The sequence below is a fragment of the Lygodium microphyllum genome, chromosome 28, assembly GCF_053477565.2.
Source record: "Lygodium microphyllum isolate KBCC chromosome 28, Lygodium_microphyllum_v1.1.10, whole genome shotgun sequence".
NCBI lineage: Eukaryota > Viridiplantae > Streptophyta > Polypodiopsida > Schizaeales > Lygodiaceae > Lygodium > Lygodium microphyllum.
In genome coordinates, this window is record NC_141162.1 from 64,924,266 (window position 1) to 64,942,223 (window position 17,958).

Genomic DNA, 17,958 nt, shown 5'->3' on the forward strand with positions numbered 1-17,958 from the left:
AATTCCCAATTGAACATTCAAAATGTTGTGCATTATATTCCGACCCTTAATGAAACCATATTGACGTGGATGAACCAAATGCGGAAATACTTTCTGCAATCTGTTGGCAATGATTTTTGAGAAGATTTTGTATAAAGAGCCCATAACAGAAATGGGTCTCCATTGTTTCAAAGAGGTAGGAGAGGGAACCTTAGGCAATAACCAATGACTACAATCTTCCAGTCTAAAGGCATGACACCAGAATTCCAAACTTGTTGACACATGCAAGTCAACGGATCCTTAAGCTCCTCAACATTGGCTAAAAACAACTCATTAGGAAGTCCATCCCAACCAGGGCTTTTCCTTTTAGGCAAATAGGACAGGACCTCTTCCACTTCATCCTTCGAAATATCAGCCTCCATTAAGGCTACCCATTCTGGCTAAACATGATTACTAACCACATCACAAATGTATCTGCGAGCTAAGTGTACAGCATCAGAAAGAATCTCTTGAGGACCCAACAATGATTTATAAAAATCTACATACATCTGAATGATGGATGCAGGATCTGTCACCATAGCACCTTGCTCATTCTTCAAACGCACAATATTTTCCCAAGCATATTTCTGATATAATCGAGCAAAGAATTGATGAGATCGACAATTATTGTAGTGCAAAGCTTCCGCTCTGGATAGCAATTTGTATTTAGCATATTCCTCTTCTTGTAAAGATTGAACTTGGCCTTTCAACCATTCAATGCATGTAAGCAAGTCATCAGTGGTATCCCCTAACTACCATAGAGACAACAAATGGGCCAACAAAGATTGCACATGCAGCAATTTAGTGCGTGAAAGGGAAGCATGTTGAATACCATACTGTCAGGATAACATACACGCATTATCCCTAAAAACAGCCCATGCTTCCATCCCTTTTGATAGGACCCTAGAACGAAAGGAATCAATTATTTGCTGAATACATTCTAGAAACTGATTTTACAGGAGAAAGGATTGATTGAAACAAAGAGGCAAACGATCCACGAGAGCCTTATAGGCATGAACAGGTCAATGTGTCATTTCCAAGATCAAAGGATAGTGATCAAACAAGACACGTTGTCGCTCTATCCACATATCAATGATTGCAAAGAGAAAAGAATCACACTGATAAATATAGATCCTATCCAATCTAGCCCATGTGTTTGGATGTTGAAGAGAACGATAAGTATATCCTGACTGAGAGGGATGCATCCAAGACCACATGTCATGTTTCAAAGACACAACTGCTAGAGCATCCCAAGCCTGTCGTTCAAGACCATCCATAACTGAGTGCTGTGAAGTCGTCTGATCCAGAGATGTACAGGCATTAAAATCACCCATTACAAAGCCTTGACGAGCCATGGCAAGGCAATGCAAGTCATCCCAAAGATAACGACGTTCACGAGCAGTAGAAGGAGCATACACATCTACTAGCCATAAAACCTCTCCCTCATATAGGATTTCCAAAATCATAAATCTGCCTCGATGGTCCCGAGAAATCAAAGATGGTTGCAATGAAGATCTAACAGCCAACATTACTCCAGATATATATGGAATACGACCACTAAAAAATATAGAATAATCCTTATATACATAAGATGATCCTGCCAAAGCATGTTGTTTATGCTCCACAGCACAAAAAACATCCCAATAGCCAGCTAACACAATTTTCCACAACCAATACTGCTTATTGCCCGAAGAAATACCTTTCACATTCCATAAAGAAATTCTCATGATGGATCACAAAAAAGGAAACTATTGAACCCGCACTTTTCCTTTCCCTTTAACATCAAGTGCGGCTGCCTAAAATCTTTCCATCTCCCTTCGAATCACATCTACTAGATTTGGCCTTTGCAAACTAGCAATCGAAGTACGAGAAGGAAGCTGCTGCTACTGGCATAGAAAACTTCCCGAGGAGGCACCAACCTCCCTCGCGAATCAAAGTGCAAAGCAGTATCAAAAACCCTTTTTTCATTCGCACCAGCTGCGTGTTGAGGTTTCATATAAAACCCCCTACCTCAGCGTTGAAAAGTCTGAGTGATAGTCTGTGGAGCTAGGTAAACAGGAGTTGACCGAGGCTCCTGTCTAGCATTACGACAAACCACCGTAACCCAAGAATTATCCTAAGGATACAAGTTCTCACCAACCGAAAGTGATGCACGCTGAGTACCAGCTTGTGAAGCAACCTTCTTTCCATCTACTTGTCCCTATTGGACAATCGGCTCAAGAACAGCTTCAGGCTACTGAACCATCTGCTGGGGAAGATGGTCATGCATATCCAAATCAGGATCCATAGACCACTATATTACCTCCTGGCTTCTATCACATTCTGAAATGAAATGTCCCAATTGTCCACATCTGAAACAATGTCCAGCGAATGTGCCCCATTTCAGCTCATAAACCAAAGTTTGCAAACCCGGAACCTCAAAACGAACTTTGGTCGAGCGAGGTTTCCTTATATCCTAAAGCATACAAGGTCTATTCCTATTACGGAAGGCCAACCCAACAGGCTCCACCAACACCTCACAAAGAGATCTCAAAACCAAGGGAAGAAGTCGCCAAAGATGTGTAGGAAAATCAACCACCTCGACCCAAATTGGACATGCCTGCCTAAGTACCTCCTAAAACTCCGACATAAGCCTCCATGGAACCATATGCACTAATTGACCATCTATGAACAACAAGATACATTGCATAATATGAGCACGCACTTCCGTGGAGCGGAAGAGGACCTCAAAAAAACCCCTTGATCCATCATAAATCTCCTTCATAAGGGGAGCTTGTCCTTGCCCTGAAGCATCATCCTGACACATCTCCACATTGGCAAGTATAGATTGCAACCATGCACGGTAACTAGTGATTAAAGGAGTCCTTCCAATGAAGTAAAAGATGGCTGCCCTCTCATGGAAGGCAACAATCTGCTGTAGAACCAGATCCGCACCCAAAACAACGACCACATGTTCCCCTTCTAGCAAAGAACTCGCTTTACCCTCATTAGCTTGAGCCTATTCCGACATCAGATGATTGACAATGGCCAGCATAAACTGAAAAGACTCATTAGTCTGAGAACACAAAGCATGTACATTTTGTGGAGTCAAATTCAGAGCACACAAGTCTGGTCTTCGACCAACATCTTGCGACGTTTACCTATCGCATCCCCTTCCATTAACTGCCCAGAATCTACAGCTGACGAATCGCCTTCGATTTCGCCAAGTCTTTATCGTCCCCATTTCCAATATGCTGGTCTAAAAAGGCCATATCAATACCATTAGATTCCTCCAAATTCGTCATTTTCAAGGTTTATGCTTATTACACAGATTATTCCAACCCTGCCTATCTATCACATAACAAAACTGAATCTCTCCTTCTGTATGCCATTGTACCTCTAGTCCTCTGCACCAATCTATACTTTGCTATTCTGTTTATACAAACCTTTTACAATCTCTCTCACTCACAGTCTGTCTTACCCGGGATTAGAGCAAGTCGTCAGATCCAGACAGTTGTGCTGGGACAGAGCACAAGCAAGGCACAAGATGGACCTCTAGAAGGCAAGGGCAAGAGGCAAAGTGTCAGGCAAGGCAAAACAGGACCGTGCACTGGTCAGAGGCAAAAAATCAGACGGCCCGCAAGGCAAGAAAACAGTGTCACAGGGCAAGGAGTCACATCCGTCCGCAGGCAGGTAGGCGCTCAGGAACAAGGCACGCGATGGTTCAGGTCGGTGTGGGACAGTCTCTCTCTCTCTCTCTCTCTCTCTCTCTCTCTCTCTCTCACATGAGCATAGACAATGTTGGTATGCACACATGAGCACGTGGCTGAATTTGCAAGGCATGAATACAAATAGACTACCACTGTTTGATTATAGCCTCAACTACCCTACTTTAAGCCTTAGTCGTGCAGAGCTAAATAGTGTGATCAGGGCAAACATCACTAAAGAAAGGACTTGGTCCAAGCCCCCTTTCCCATTAGGCACGAAAACAGCACAATACCAAAGTCACTTCTTGTAGCTTTCTCATAACGGTTTCATAGTGAGGCCTAGATATATGGATGCTCAACTGTCCCGCGGACTCTGAGTTGCTATTGGTTAGATCCGCACCTCATCGCATCAGCTGATGATTGAGACAGGTCGATGGAGCCATATCGCAACCTATGAGAGGATGTGCCAGCTTTGTGGATGGGAGCCAGAGACGGAGGAGCACTACATTTGTAGATGTATTGTATACTCAATCGGAGGTAGCTTGCAGAGTCTTGGTGGATTCCATAGACTAAGGGAGAGATACCCTACACTCTTGATCTTTTTAAACTTAGATCTTTTTCCAACTTTTTCAGTTTTTTCAGTTTCCATACATCTCATTCCAATATACCATGTAAACTTACACATAAATTTTCTCTCTTCTTATCTGATGAGAGATGATGATACCAATTGTATTGGTTATGGTCTCATAGGCCACTCTAGCCTTTTAGAGACATTAATAGACCTCTCTCTCTCTCTCTCTCTCTCTCTCTCTCTCTCTCTCTCTCATGAGGACATGTATTTTTGAAACCTCACTTAACATGTGGATTAATTTTTAATCACATGATTAAGTAAATGTTGCACATGTGAGGTATAACTGGGGTTAGAGTAAATTTACGAGCTCGGGACCCAAGAAAATCATAGGATGTCAAAGGCAAAAGTTCCTATAAGTTATGTCGCAAAGACACTTGGTGGTATCTAGTGTCAATTGTTGGCCTAGGTCATTCATTTGGCCATAAGAGTTAGTTGGTGATACTAGAAAAGTGGTGTTTAATGGTACCTAACGCCAATTTGATGGTCAAAGATGGCGCAGAGACACTTGGGAATGAAAGATGCCTAGCCAATTTAATTATTGTCCAGTCTGATTAATTTTCAAGGCACCAAAATAATTATTAGATTAATTTTCTGTATTTAAAGACTGAAAAATAATATTTAATTATGGATAATGCTGAAAAAACCATTTGAAAAGTTTGCCACTTGTCAAAAATGCCCATGCAAGACTGAAAAACGTCTTTAGCCGCTAGAGAGAGACAATTTTAGGTATTCAACCTACAAAAGAGAGAGAGGAGATGCTATTGGTCTAATTTTGCAGTCATTGGAGGACCTTCTGAGGCAACCAAGGGCAAGAGAAAACCAATCAACAGCAAGTGACAGCATCTACAGGATGCTGAAACAGGGCAGCAACAATAAATGACTCATTCTTCAGTTCTTTGCATCTACGAGCTATTGTGGTAAGGCAGCAATTACATTTGATTGATTTTCGGTCATTCTTTGCGACAAACCTCTGAATTTTCTCTCTACAGCTTTCTCTCTCATCTCCCAATCATTTCACAGCCTTGCTCCAAAGATCTCATTATTTGGACCCTTGGAAGCTGAGAAATTACAAATTTATCTACTATAAACCCTAATTTACAGCAGAAATTAGGGTTTAGCAGCAGACTTGGGTTTTTTAGGACTAAAGGTGAATTTCAACTAAATTCAGGTAGAGTACTAGCCAACCATTGAATTTGGGACATTTCCATCATCTATGAAGTGGGTGAAAACCAATTAAGTGACCGAATCAAGGGGCAAATCTGATTGAAGACTTGCTAGTCACTTTGGACAACAAGGGGAGCTTGGATTGCGAAGGGGATCGGGAGAATCCCATTGTAAATCAACTTCTTCTTCAATAAAGCTAAAGAAATACCAAAAGGGGTGCCAATTTTGGGGCCAATCGGATATGCATTGTCCAAGATTAGTAGATAAATTTGTATTTTCAGATTTGCATTAATTGTTTGCTGTTGTAACTACGTTAAAATCAAGGATTTACCACCCATCCACGGAAGTAAGATTGGTTGCACACCACGGGCTCTCTCTCTCTCTCTCTCTCTCTCTCTCTCTCTCTCTCTCTCTCTCTCTCTGTGTGTGTGTGCTCCATGGAGTTCCATCCACCATAGTCTGGTATTCGTGCACTCAAGCTCCATACCCAACAATGGCACCACTCACTCTTTCTCTAACTAGAGCAACCGAAATGTCCTCCTCCCTCAATGATCTCCAGCAAAGAAAGGAGTCTCTCATCATCTTTCTCCTTGTTGATCATCTTCAAAGTCACTTCCATCTTTTCAATTCCTCTTTTTTGAACTTAGATATGAGTCGTAAATTAGTATGAATGTATGTTAATTTCTTCATGTTCTTAAGCAGCAATTTGTTCCTTCCTTTTAAGTGGATGAGAGAGAATGTTCTCTAATTCCTCTCACGAGAAGTACACATGCCTTGTGAAAGCACTCAAACAGCACAACTCAGCAAATTTAGTGTGTGAGCTCTAAAAGTTTCCACCATTTGACTCCTTGGATGCATTATCTTCTCATCTTTTACAAGAGGACGAGCAAATGTATTTGACATTAGATTTGTATACATGCAACTCATCACATAAAAGTCCTTGCTTTTCAATATAATGCTTAGTAGCATGCTCTATTATATCCATCCATCCATCATGCACCTCTTTATTATTTTATGGATGTTTCTCTCTCCAAATGGAGTGAAGCCCAAAACTTGTATGCAATGGAGAGAAAATCATGTTCCATCTATCCACACATATACCTTTGATATCTACTAGCTTTAAAGGATCAATCCCATCCATACTCTCTATTTTCTCCACCATTCAATCAATAAGCTTGTACGCAAGCCCCACAATGGCCCCTTTGCTATCAACTAGGTGAAAAATATTCAAAATCCTAATTTGGGTGTCCCAAACTTTCTATAAATAGGCATGCAATCCATCACTCTCCCTCAATCTCGTTTTTGCAGGTTTCAAGAGCCATATTTCTATTGCCTACCACCCATTTGCAGATCATGGTCAAAGTCTTCCATCGCAGTCTACATCTATTTGGCGCCTGATTCCAACCTCTTCCACCTATCCTCTACCTCCTGGAGCTATCACCATCATCAAGAAACTTCCGTTTGTTGTTGTCAGGGACTTCACTCATTGTCGCCATCATCTGCATCCAATCGCTATCAGTAGGAGCTATTGCCATCATCATCCTATTTGCGTTTGCAATCAATCTCTCTCCTCCAACTATCGTCATCAGCATCTGCATTGTCGCCATCAATTTCCACCTATTGTCCATCAACAGCCAACTTGTGTTTGGCTGCTCTGCATAATCACTAGGTTCACTCTCTTCTCTGCAATTTTTGTTTACTGCATATTCTCTCTCCTATTGCATGTCTACATCAAATCCAATCTTCTATGTCTGTGTTTGCTAGTATTCAACACACAGAGGAAACCTTGCTACATTGCGGAATCCATTCGGAGCACAACATACTCTCCATCTCATAACCTCTACCTTGATTCCAGAGATATGAGAGTTCGAGATTCAATATTCTCTGCATAGTGTGTTTGCTACATGAGCACTACATATTTAGTAGTCACTCACTTCATTATTCATTGTGTTCACTATCTCTAAGTTACCCTAACCCTAACTGTGTTCTATGTCATCAATTTGTGCTTTGTCATACGATCAGTTTAGTGTTTTTTGCATTTAGAGTATTTCTTCATAGAATGTCCTCTACAGAGAAAAGTCAAGGGAGAGCAATGTATGCCTCACGCCATACCTGTGACTCCAATGCCTTAGCTAAGGCTCCCTTGAAAAGCTTTTATTCTTTTACAAAGGCTCAAGTGAAGACTCAATTTGAGCACCACTTTGCGATAGGCCAACATTAGTTACCCCCAAATCTGCCACCTGTACATCAACTTCTTCAACAAAGTTCTTTGCATTCCCCTTTGCATGCAGTCTTCAAATGGCATTTTTTATACTTTGAGGTGCATTTTCACATTTATCCACACTATAGCCCTTGAGTCCAAGGATATGAGCTCTGATATGAGTCGGTCCTCCATCCCAATTATGAGGACAATATTTACATCTACATGTGTATTGTCCTTTTTCCAAGGACTTGACTCTGTCTACAAAATCCCGTTCTCCTCCAACCTTTCTTTCCATCTACACAATATTAAGCAAATAATAGGAAGAGACTTCATCAACAAAAAAAAGATATTGCAGATCTTCACTTGCTTTTTAGCAATAAGCTGAAGTAAATGACAAATCAACACTTCAAGAGTAAATATTTACTTCTGTTGAAGTTTGAACTGCAATTCACAGCAGTAAACAGGGTAATTTGGGGAAGAGAGAGAGAGAGAGAGAGAGAGAGAGAGAGAGAGAGAAAGAGACTTTTTTTATTTAAGAAAAAAAAAAGAAAGAGACTTTTATATTATGGGGCCTGAATTGATGACTTTTGGGGGGGAAGGGGGGAAGTCAAGTATGATATCCCCAGGATTTTTCCACTCCTGTTTTGTCCATACCCGGAATCTGCTAAATTTTCTCCACTACACCTCTTTAATTTAAAAAGTCAATTATGTTAATTTTTTCCATATTCTATGTCTTGAACGGCTTTTCCCACGTGGAAAATTTGCATACCCACCAGTGGGAATCCATCTATGATTAATCCAATTACCAAACTTTCATTGAAAGAAATGCATTCCTAGGGAGTGTCTGTGTCCCATAAGCCAAAACCTAATTTGAGATGACCTAGCCATCTATAAATAGACAGGATGCCCACCACTCAGCCTCAATCTTGTTTTTGCAAATTGCAAGTGCCTAAACTTTGTTGTCCACACCCTGCACGGAGGATATCTCAATTCGAGTTGCTGTCCACAATTGTTTGCTGTCAGCGTGTGCTATCCAGCCCTCTAGATCAGCTGGTGACCTGATTCAGTGTGCTATTACTGCTGTACAACCTTCCATTGCCCATGCTGTCCGAAACCTGCCTCTTGTGCCTTGCCTGCCACGTGGATTGCTCATCAGCATTTTGCTGTTCCAGCTGTCACTTGTGATGTTTTGTCGCATATAATATCATCCTGCATTTTGCAATTTGCGGCCACTGGCAGGCTGCCACATCATCATATCAGGCTGTGTTTTGCTGTCTACTGCATTACTTGCCCGTGTCAATGATCCAACTATCATAGAGCTATGTTTGCTGCTGCCATACATTTCCAAAGGCTGTGTACTGCGTTTTGGGAACCATTGCGTACAACACTCTCTTTTGCTCATACTCTTTCCCCCAGTCCCTAAGACATGCGAGTTCGAGGTTCAACATTCACGTTGCATAGTGTGTTTTCTGCATTGAGCATTGTATTTATTCATTATTCAGATTTCGCTCATCCCCCATGTTCATTGTCTCTATGTTACCCTAACCCTAACTATCAAAAGTGATGCAACAATGGAAGCATAGACAAGTGCTGAAACAAACTGCTGAGCACAAGACAAAAGAACAAAAGAACATTGCAAAGGAAGAAAACTCAAAGATGTGCTCAAGAAATGGAATCCATATACCAAACACGAGAATAATGCGTACAATAGTGAGTCATTGGCTGCATGGGCACCGGCACTGGCTCCTCTTTCCAACAAGGTGGCCACCTGAAGAATGATGATGACTGAATGAGAGGAGGCGGAACCACTGAATACATAGGCCCAAAATATACCACATATAGCAGCTGGTCAGCCAGCAATAAATGCATAAATAATCACTAAGATGACCACCATATAATGCCTACAATACCCAGTAATGTCAAGCATAGCCCAAACTCACACATGAACTGACTAGACTGCTCACATCCTCTCTCAAACCGTGGGTGATCTGATCTCATACAATACAATAATAATCATATACAACAAAGAACTACAAAAGTAGAACCATGGATACCCAAGTAGTGGGTAATGAAGCCACCACCAAGGTGCCTCGAAGAGAGCTTGAGGTCAATGTCGATTGTACCAGCCCCTGAAAATTGAGAAGAGTCATAACAGATCTCTGTGCTTGTCAACAATGTCTCACACCAACATATAAGACCATCGTCTCAAAAATAGAATACCTCAGAACATATGTAACAATGGATTCTCCGCCTTTGGTCAAGACCGCCAAAGTGTCCCCTCATGTGAGCTCAAGACTAAGAGCCAATCTCACTCGGTGTCAAAGAACAACCCAACATGAACCTGGATGTCAATCCCAGCTACAGAATTTGAATCTGCCAAATGTGCATCAAGAATGTCCCTCTTTGGGACCTGTACACCTGTATACATGTATAGATGAGGCTCGGCTGCCCCATCTCACCACCCTCTCACACTCCCCTCTCTGGCGCCCAAGAGTTATGCGGGATGACCAAATCACCTGGACTAAAAAGCAACAGAGGAAGGGATAATCAAGACCTTCCCATGATCTGAAGAAGTAGATCCTTTTGTACCATGGACTTCTCATTGGTCAGAGGATCGGAGTCGAAGTTTGAGGAAGAGAATGATATATCAGAGGAGTCCGCATCCCCATATTCTACTCCTCCTTTCATGAGGCTACTAACTCCTTGCAGTCCTTCTACAAGTGACCCTTCTTACCACGGTGATAACACTGGGCCTTCAACTTCTTCTTCCTATCACCCCTCTCTGAAGCTGTAAAGACCTCACTGGAACCTCAATAATGAGATGAGAGCCTCTCTGTAAACGCAAAGAAGTCTCATGCTCAAGTAGCATCGAGGATATATGTGTAAAGCTCACAGGTGTAGAAGATGTCTACACCCTCAAAGCATTCGCCACTCCATTAAACTCTAGGTGGAGCTTATAGAGTACCGTACCCACTAGATGTGCCTCTGGAAGGGCAGACTGCACGTGTCGAAGCTAGTCCTCTACCTATGTAACACAGGTGTCCTTGGACTCAAACTTCATCCGTTGAAGCTGTCCATGAAGGTTCACAGCACACATGGGGAAAGGTGCCTTGTAAAACATCTGAAGCCTCAACCATATTTTTAGGGATATCCTACAGGAGGTAACCGCCAATAGAACTTCTTTAGAAATATACCAAAGCAGTGCAAAATACGCACAAGCATCGATCAAATCCCATGTAAGCACAACTTCCTCATTGAAAGATGACGACGAAAACCAGAAGAAAAACAGTCCTAATCTGTGAGCACGAGTGATTCTTTTTTCCTCCCAGCCTTGCCTAGTATGTTGCTAGCCAGACCATCGTGATCCGATTGCCAGCCGTCAAACCTTGGGGAGTCCTACTATTCTTGGACTCTCTTAATTACTAGGCACCCCTTAACCCCGTTCGGGCGCCCAAGAGCCCGAACGGTCATCCTCGTGCGTGTTTCCCTTGATTCACCTTAATGTCACATTAAATGTCACTTTAATGTCACATTCAATGTTTGTGACCTTAATGTTACATTAAATATCACTTTAATGTCACATTAATGTCACATTTCCTTCCCCTTAAGAATCGGTTTCGTCCTCGAAAACGATACTTGGAAGGTCTAACTGTAAATCGGGAAACCTTTTCTTTAAAGTACTTACTCGCTCCCATGTTGAGCTTTCTTCTAAACAATCTTTCCACTTAACCAAACATTCTTGATAAATAGTATTCCTTGTTCGTCTATTACGAACATTTAATATTCTTTCTGGTTCATGTGGATTAGATTGGTCATTGAACAGCTCCTCAATGTCATCATTTAAGATTAGATTCTCCAAATCACCCAGCTTCTTCCTTAATTTACTTACATGAAAAACTGGATGTATTTTACTACCAGCAGGTAGTTGGAGCTTGTAAGCCAATTCTCCCACCTTTTTAAGTATTATGAAAGGACCAGAATACCTTGGTGAAAGCTTTGGACATTGTCCCTTTTTCATAGTTTTAGTTTGTTCAGGCACCTTAAGATAGACCAATTCTCCTTCTTCAAAGGAGATGTCTCTTCGGTGAGGATCTGCATATGCTCTAGCTCGATTTTGAGCCTTTTTAATATTTTCTTGAGCAAATTTTAACATACTATTCATATCCTCCAAAAAGTCTTTAGCTGCCTGAACCTTTTCCTTATGCAGTCCTACTGCAAAAGGAGCTCTGGGCTGAAACCCATACATTAACATAAATGGACTATATCCAGTGGAAGAGTGCTTGGCACTGTTATATGCAAACTCTGCTATCGGTAAATACTCTTCCCAATTAGTTTGCCTTTTACTAACATATGTCCTAAGCATATCTTCAAGAATTTGGTTAATCCTTTCAGTTTGCCCATCTGTTTGCGGATGATCCGCCGTACTCATGCTAAGTTTAGTATCCAATTTCCTAAATACCGCACGCCAAAAATGGCTATCAAATTTTCTATCCCTATCAGAAACTATATTTGCCGGAAGGCCATACAATCGGTATATGTTCTCCACGAACAATCTAGCCAATTCTGGTGTTTTAACATCAGTTGAAGTTGGAATAAACCTAGCCATTTTGGTTAACCTATCCACAATCACCCACAGAGAGTCGTGCCCCCTCTGTGTTCTAGGTAAAGGAACAATAAAGTCCATGGAGATACTCTCCCATTTTCTCAAAGGAATTTCTAGTGGATGGAGAAGTCCTCCCATTTTCAATCTTTCAGCTTTATTAACCTGGCATTTACTACATTTGACCACATAGTCAAGGACGTCCTTATTCATTCCAGGCCAATAGAACTGCATTTTAATAAGACTATAAGTCTTATTAACTCTTGGATGTCCCGCACTAGGGGTATCATGACACTCAAAGAGTATCTGGCGCCTTATTTCTGTATCTTTCGGGACACATACCCTACCCTTGTAGATTAAATAACCATTATCAATGGTAAAATTTTTCCACTTGAATCCAGTTTGAGCAACCCCTGATGCTCCATTTTCTTGTTGAACATCGTCAGATATTCCTTTCTCAGTAGAAGCACTTACATTTGGATCCCCATTTTTTATTGCTTCCCATATGTTGGAATATGCCGGATCAACCTGGCATTTCCCTTTTAAAGATTCAAGCAAGTTGGAAGTGAACTGGGTAAAACTCAATTCATTAATGATGGGCATTCTGCTGAGTGCATCAGCTACTATATTATACTTTCCTTTTCTATATCTTATCTCATAGTCGAACTCTTGGAGGAGTTCGGCCCATCTGGCTTTACGCCCGTGTAAATCCGGTTGATCATTAAGCCACTTAATGCTTTCATGATCCGATAAAATCAAAAGTTTGGCACCGTACAGATAGTGCCTCCATTTCTTCATTGCATTTACTATTGCATACAGCTCCCTCTCATAAACAGAATAATTCTGTTTTGCACGGTCTAATTTCTTGCTTTCAAAAGCAACTGGTTGACCTTTTTGTAATAAGACCGCGCCTATTACCTTATCACTGGCATCAGCTTCAACCACAAATGGTTTATTGGGATCCACTATTAATAATACTGGAGCTGTAGCGATAGCTACCTTAAGTTTTTGAAAACTTTTATTTTGGTCTGTTCCCCAATTAAAACTTTTTCCTTTCCCTTTAAGTTGGTCTGTCATTGGAACAGCTATTTTGGCATAATCTCGAATGAATCTACGATAAAATCCAGATAAACCTAGGAAGATCTGCAGCTCTTCCAGGTTCCTTGGAGGTGGCCATTCAATAATTATCCTTACTTTTTCTGGATCCATGTTGATTCCCTCTTTCGAGATAATATGCCCCAAATATTTGACCTCTTGTGCAAAGAATTCACATTTAGTTTTCTTCGCATAAAGGGAATGTGTTCTTAACAGTTGGAATACTAATTGTAAGTGTTCCAAATGTTCTTCTCTTGATTTACTAAAGATCAAGATATCATCCAAGAAGACTACTACAAAATGTCCTAGATAGGGCCGTAAAACACTATTCATCAGCTTCATAAAGGTAGTTGGTGCATTAGTGAGGCCAAAAGGCATCACTAAAAAATCATAATGCCCATATCTAGTACGAAATGCTGTCTTAGAAACATCTTGTGCCTTAATTCTTACTTGGTGATAACCTGATTTTAAATCTATCTTTGTGAAGAATTTTGCCCCTTGTAATTGATCAAAAAGATCTTCCATTTTGGGCATAGGAAATTTATTATTCACCGTTATTTTATTAAGTGCTCTATAGTCAACACAAAGTCGCATAGAACCATCTTTTTTCTTTACCAATAAAATTGGTGAAGCCCAAGGTGAATTACTGGGTTGAATAAACCCTTTATCAAGGTAATCCTTAATTTGTCTTTCAACTTCTTGGTGTTGTGTTTCACTTAACCTATACGGTGGTTTAGAAATAGGGTGTGTATCCTTATTTATATCAATTGGGTGATTTATATCACCCCTATCTGGTGGAAGCCCACTTGGTAAATCAAAAGGAAACACATCTTTAAAATCATCTAACAAACTACTTAATTCATTATTAACATTCAACTCACAAGCATAAGAAAATTGTTGCTTTATATTACAGAAAGTAAAAGTGTTCTGTACAGAAAGAGACCATAACATATATACCTCACAAACGTCCTTCTTTATCAGCTTCTGAACTTCAGTAGAACACAGCAAAGGATTATCAGATACTTCATGTTCACCTTGAATGACAAAAGTCTTACCATCCCTTTCAAATTCCAGTGTATTATGGTGATAACTACATTTTAAGGATGGTTCCAATCCCCATAGCCACTCCCTCCCTAGAGCAATATCAGCTCTTTCCATGTTCATTATTTGAAAATCAAGTTTATCTTTATATCCTTGAATCTCAATTTCCAAATTGGTTACCATTGTATCCCATATTTTATTATCTTGGCCTTGCATCATACGAACAACATATTGATGCCCACTCTTTTGTTGGGGAAGTTTCAATTTTTTAACAAGTGCATAATTAATAAAATTATGTGTAGTAGAGTCATCAATCATGACTCTAACCCTCTTTCCGGCTATCAATCCATGTACTCTAAGTAAATCATGTGGCCCAAAAGTAGGTTGCCACATAGAAGTTGACATACAACACTTATGTTGTACATCCTTGTGCAAGACCTCTAAAGATTTGTACTTTTCATGCCCCTTTAATTCTAAGGTCTGCACTACATGAATTTGTTTTTCTTTTCCCTTGCCCTTGTCCTTATCCTTTCCTTTATCTTCCCCCTTTTTCTTTTGAGGGCAATTCCAAGCAGCATGGTTAGGGGATAGGCAATTGAAACACAATTTTTCTTTTTTGGCCTTATCAAAGTCATCAGGACTTAACTTTGGCCTCACATATGGTTTCTTTTCAAAAGGTTGTTTTTTACCCTTAAAGAATGGCATTTTCCTTTTAAATTTGCCCACAAATTTTGAGGTTTCCAATTCCTTAGACTTGGGCTCCGTATCAGTGAGACTAGTGAGTGTACCTGGACGCATACTATCTTCATGAATTAATGCAAATTTAATTGCCTTTTCCAGCGTCTTAGGTGAACTCCTTTTTACAGGCTTTGTCTAGTCCCCTAATGAATCCTCTTGTTTTTTGGAATTCATCTATTCCTTCCAATTTGAGGATTATCTCACGATATTCCTTCAAATATGTCAGCAGGGGTCTTCCCTTTTGTCTGACATAATCCCAATCTTCCCAATTTCTTTCCATTTCATTTTCAGGAAGGAATTCTTTCAAAAAGATGGATTCAAATTGAGCCAAAGTTTCAGGTATTTTATTTGCCTCCTTTAAAGTTCGCCACCACTTATATGCTTTGGATCCCAAAGTTAAACTAGCCTCCAGTGCTTGGAGATGTGGTGGGGTATTTTTTAGTTTATGTAAATCTTCCCATTTTTGGAGGAAATTAAAGATTGTGTCTTTATTCCTATCTTTTTCCTCCCCGTGAAATTTAGGTGGTTTCATAACCTTTAGAACTGGATTATCCCTCAATTTATGGTAGGGTTGGGATTCCTTAGGATCTCCCATAGTCACATCTAAATCTTTCGATGCAGATGGGAGGTTTCTATCTTATTTTTATCTCTTTCTAACAATAAAGTTAATTGAGATTTTATTTCAGTAATGTTTGGGTTAAAAATTCCATTTGAACCCCTTGAGCTTGCACACGAGCAGTAAGATCATCAAATTGCTCTCGTGTAGCAAAAAATTCTTCCCACTGTTCTTCTTGCATGTCTGGTTCCTGGGGATCTACCATAGGGTAGTCCCCAGAACTAGAACCTTCCATTACTCTCTCTTTCTCTTTTTCTGCCATTAATACACTGGAATTGGAAAGCAAAGATAAGAAATTTACATACAAAATAAAGTACTTCCCTGGTTTTAATGGCAAGGTAGCTGCTGTTGGATTTATTAGTAAGACCGAAGAGTGAGGAACAATCCTTATTTTCCGGACTAGACCAGTCACTTGGACCACCAATATGTCTTTTATATGTGTGATAAATCTGACTGATTTCAATTCGTCGGTGGCGATTCAAATGCTGGTACTTATCCTCACAACTACAACAGTCGTCTTTATGTTTCGCCGCGTAGCTTCTTCATATCTCGCCTCACGGCTGACGCAGCTGACGCCTCGCCTTTCGTTGACCAGAAACGGAGTCTTTTTTGTCTCACGCTGGTTCGTTCTGCAGGCGTTGACCAGAGACGAATCCCCTTTTCGCCTCATGCCAGTCGTTTCACAAAATGTCACTTACGTGACGTGGCACACCACATATAACTTCTTCGAAATGGTTTTCGTCGATTTATGAATGGCGGGTGAGCCTCACGCGACTGGCATCCTGGCCGGCAACTCGTCGACTGAAACGCTGGCGGGCGAGCCTCAGCTTGATTAGTGAATGGCAGGCGGGCAACTCGTCGACTGAAACAAACCACGAGACCATCGATGAAGAAATCCACAAATCCACACGACACTACATGTCGGCTCTGATACCAATGAAAGATGACGACGAAAACCAGAAGAAAAACAGTCCTAATCTGTGAGCACGAGTGATTCTTTTTTTCTCCCAGCCTTGCCTAGTATGTTGCTGGCCAGACCATCGTGATCCGATTGCCAGCCGTCAAACCTTGGTGAGTCCTACTATTCTTGGACTCTCTTAATTACTAGGCACCCCTTAACCCCGTTCGGGCGCCCAAGAGCCCGGACGGTCATCCTCGTGCGTGTTTCCCTTGATTCACCTTAATGTCACATTAAATGTCACTTTAATGTCACATTCAATGTTTGTGACCTTAATGTTACATTAAATATCAGTTTAATGTCACATTAATGTCACACTCATGGTTCTCCTCATCAAAATCTTTAAGAAGAGGAAAAGGACGCTAAGGCCGAGGAATAGTTCCACATACAATGTACCAAATCCGCTTCTACACAAACTAAGCTTTCATCACAACACTCCATGTAAGATAGTTAGATCCATGTAACTTATCATCTCTAAAAGTGCACAAAGGAGACATCTAGAGAGGAGGAGAAGAGAAGATAGAAGTTAGAGGATATATGAAGAGGGAATACACCCAAACCAATAACAAAGGCTTCACAAAATGAGAGTTCACATGCAATGTAACCAAAAATCTCATCAAAAACAAAGACCAACTGCTGCAAAATGAAGAAAAACCAGTCAAAACTTGCCAAAAACAGTAAAAATGGTCTGTACAAACAATTGCCCAGCCACGGTTTAGGGGCAAAAAGCCAAAAGCGCAAGCTAGTGGAGCATTAAATGCAGCAAACTGACGATTACAGGCTGGAATCGAGGCGCAGGCTGAAAACGCAAGTTCCTGGTTTGAAAAACGCAGGCCTAATCATCAAAAGGGGGAAAAAAGACCTGTATTCAGGAGAAAAAATCGCAGCAACAACCGAGATCCTGCAATTTGATGCCATGTCAAAAGTGGTGCAACAAACTGTTGAACACAAGACAAAAGAACAAAAGAACACTGCAAAGGAAGAGAACTCGAAGATGTGCTCGGGAAATGGAATCCATATACCAAACACGAGAATAACATGTACAGCAGTGAGTCACTGGCTGCGTGGGCACCGGTACTGGCTCCTCTCTCCAATAGGAAGACCACGAAGAATGATGATTGAATGAGAGGAAATAGGCCCAAAATATGCCAAATATGGCAGTTGGTCGGCCAGCAATAAATGCCTAAATAATCACAAAGATGACCACC

The 17,958-nt window shown here is 40.8% G+C and overlaps 1 protein-coding gene across 2 annotated transcripts in view; it reads right to left on the bottom strand.

The window, feature by feature from the left end:
* LOC148011546 (uncharacterized) overlaps positions 1 to 17,958 on the bottom strand; it is a 93,838-nt gene that overhangs the window by 54,171 nt on the left and 21,709 nt on the right. The gene's annotated exons all lie outside the window — the stretch shown is intronic.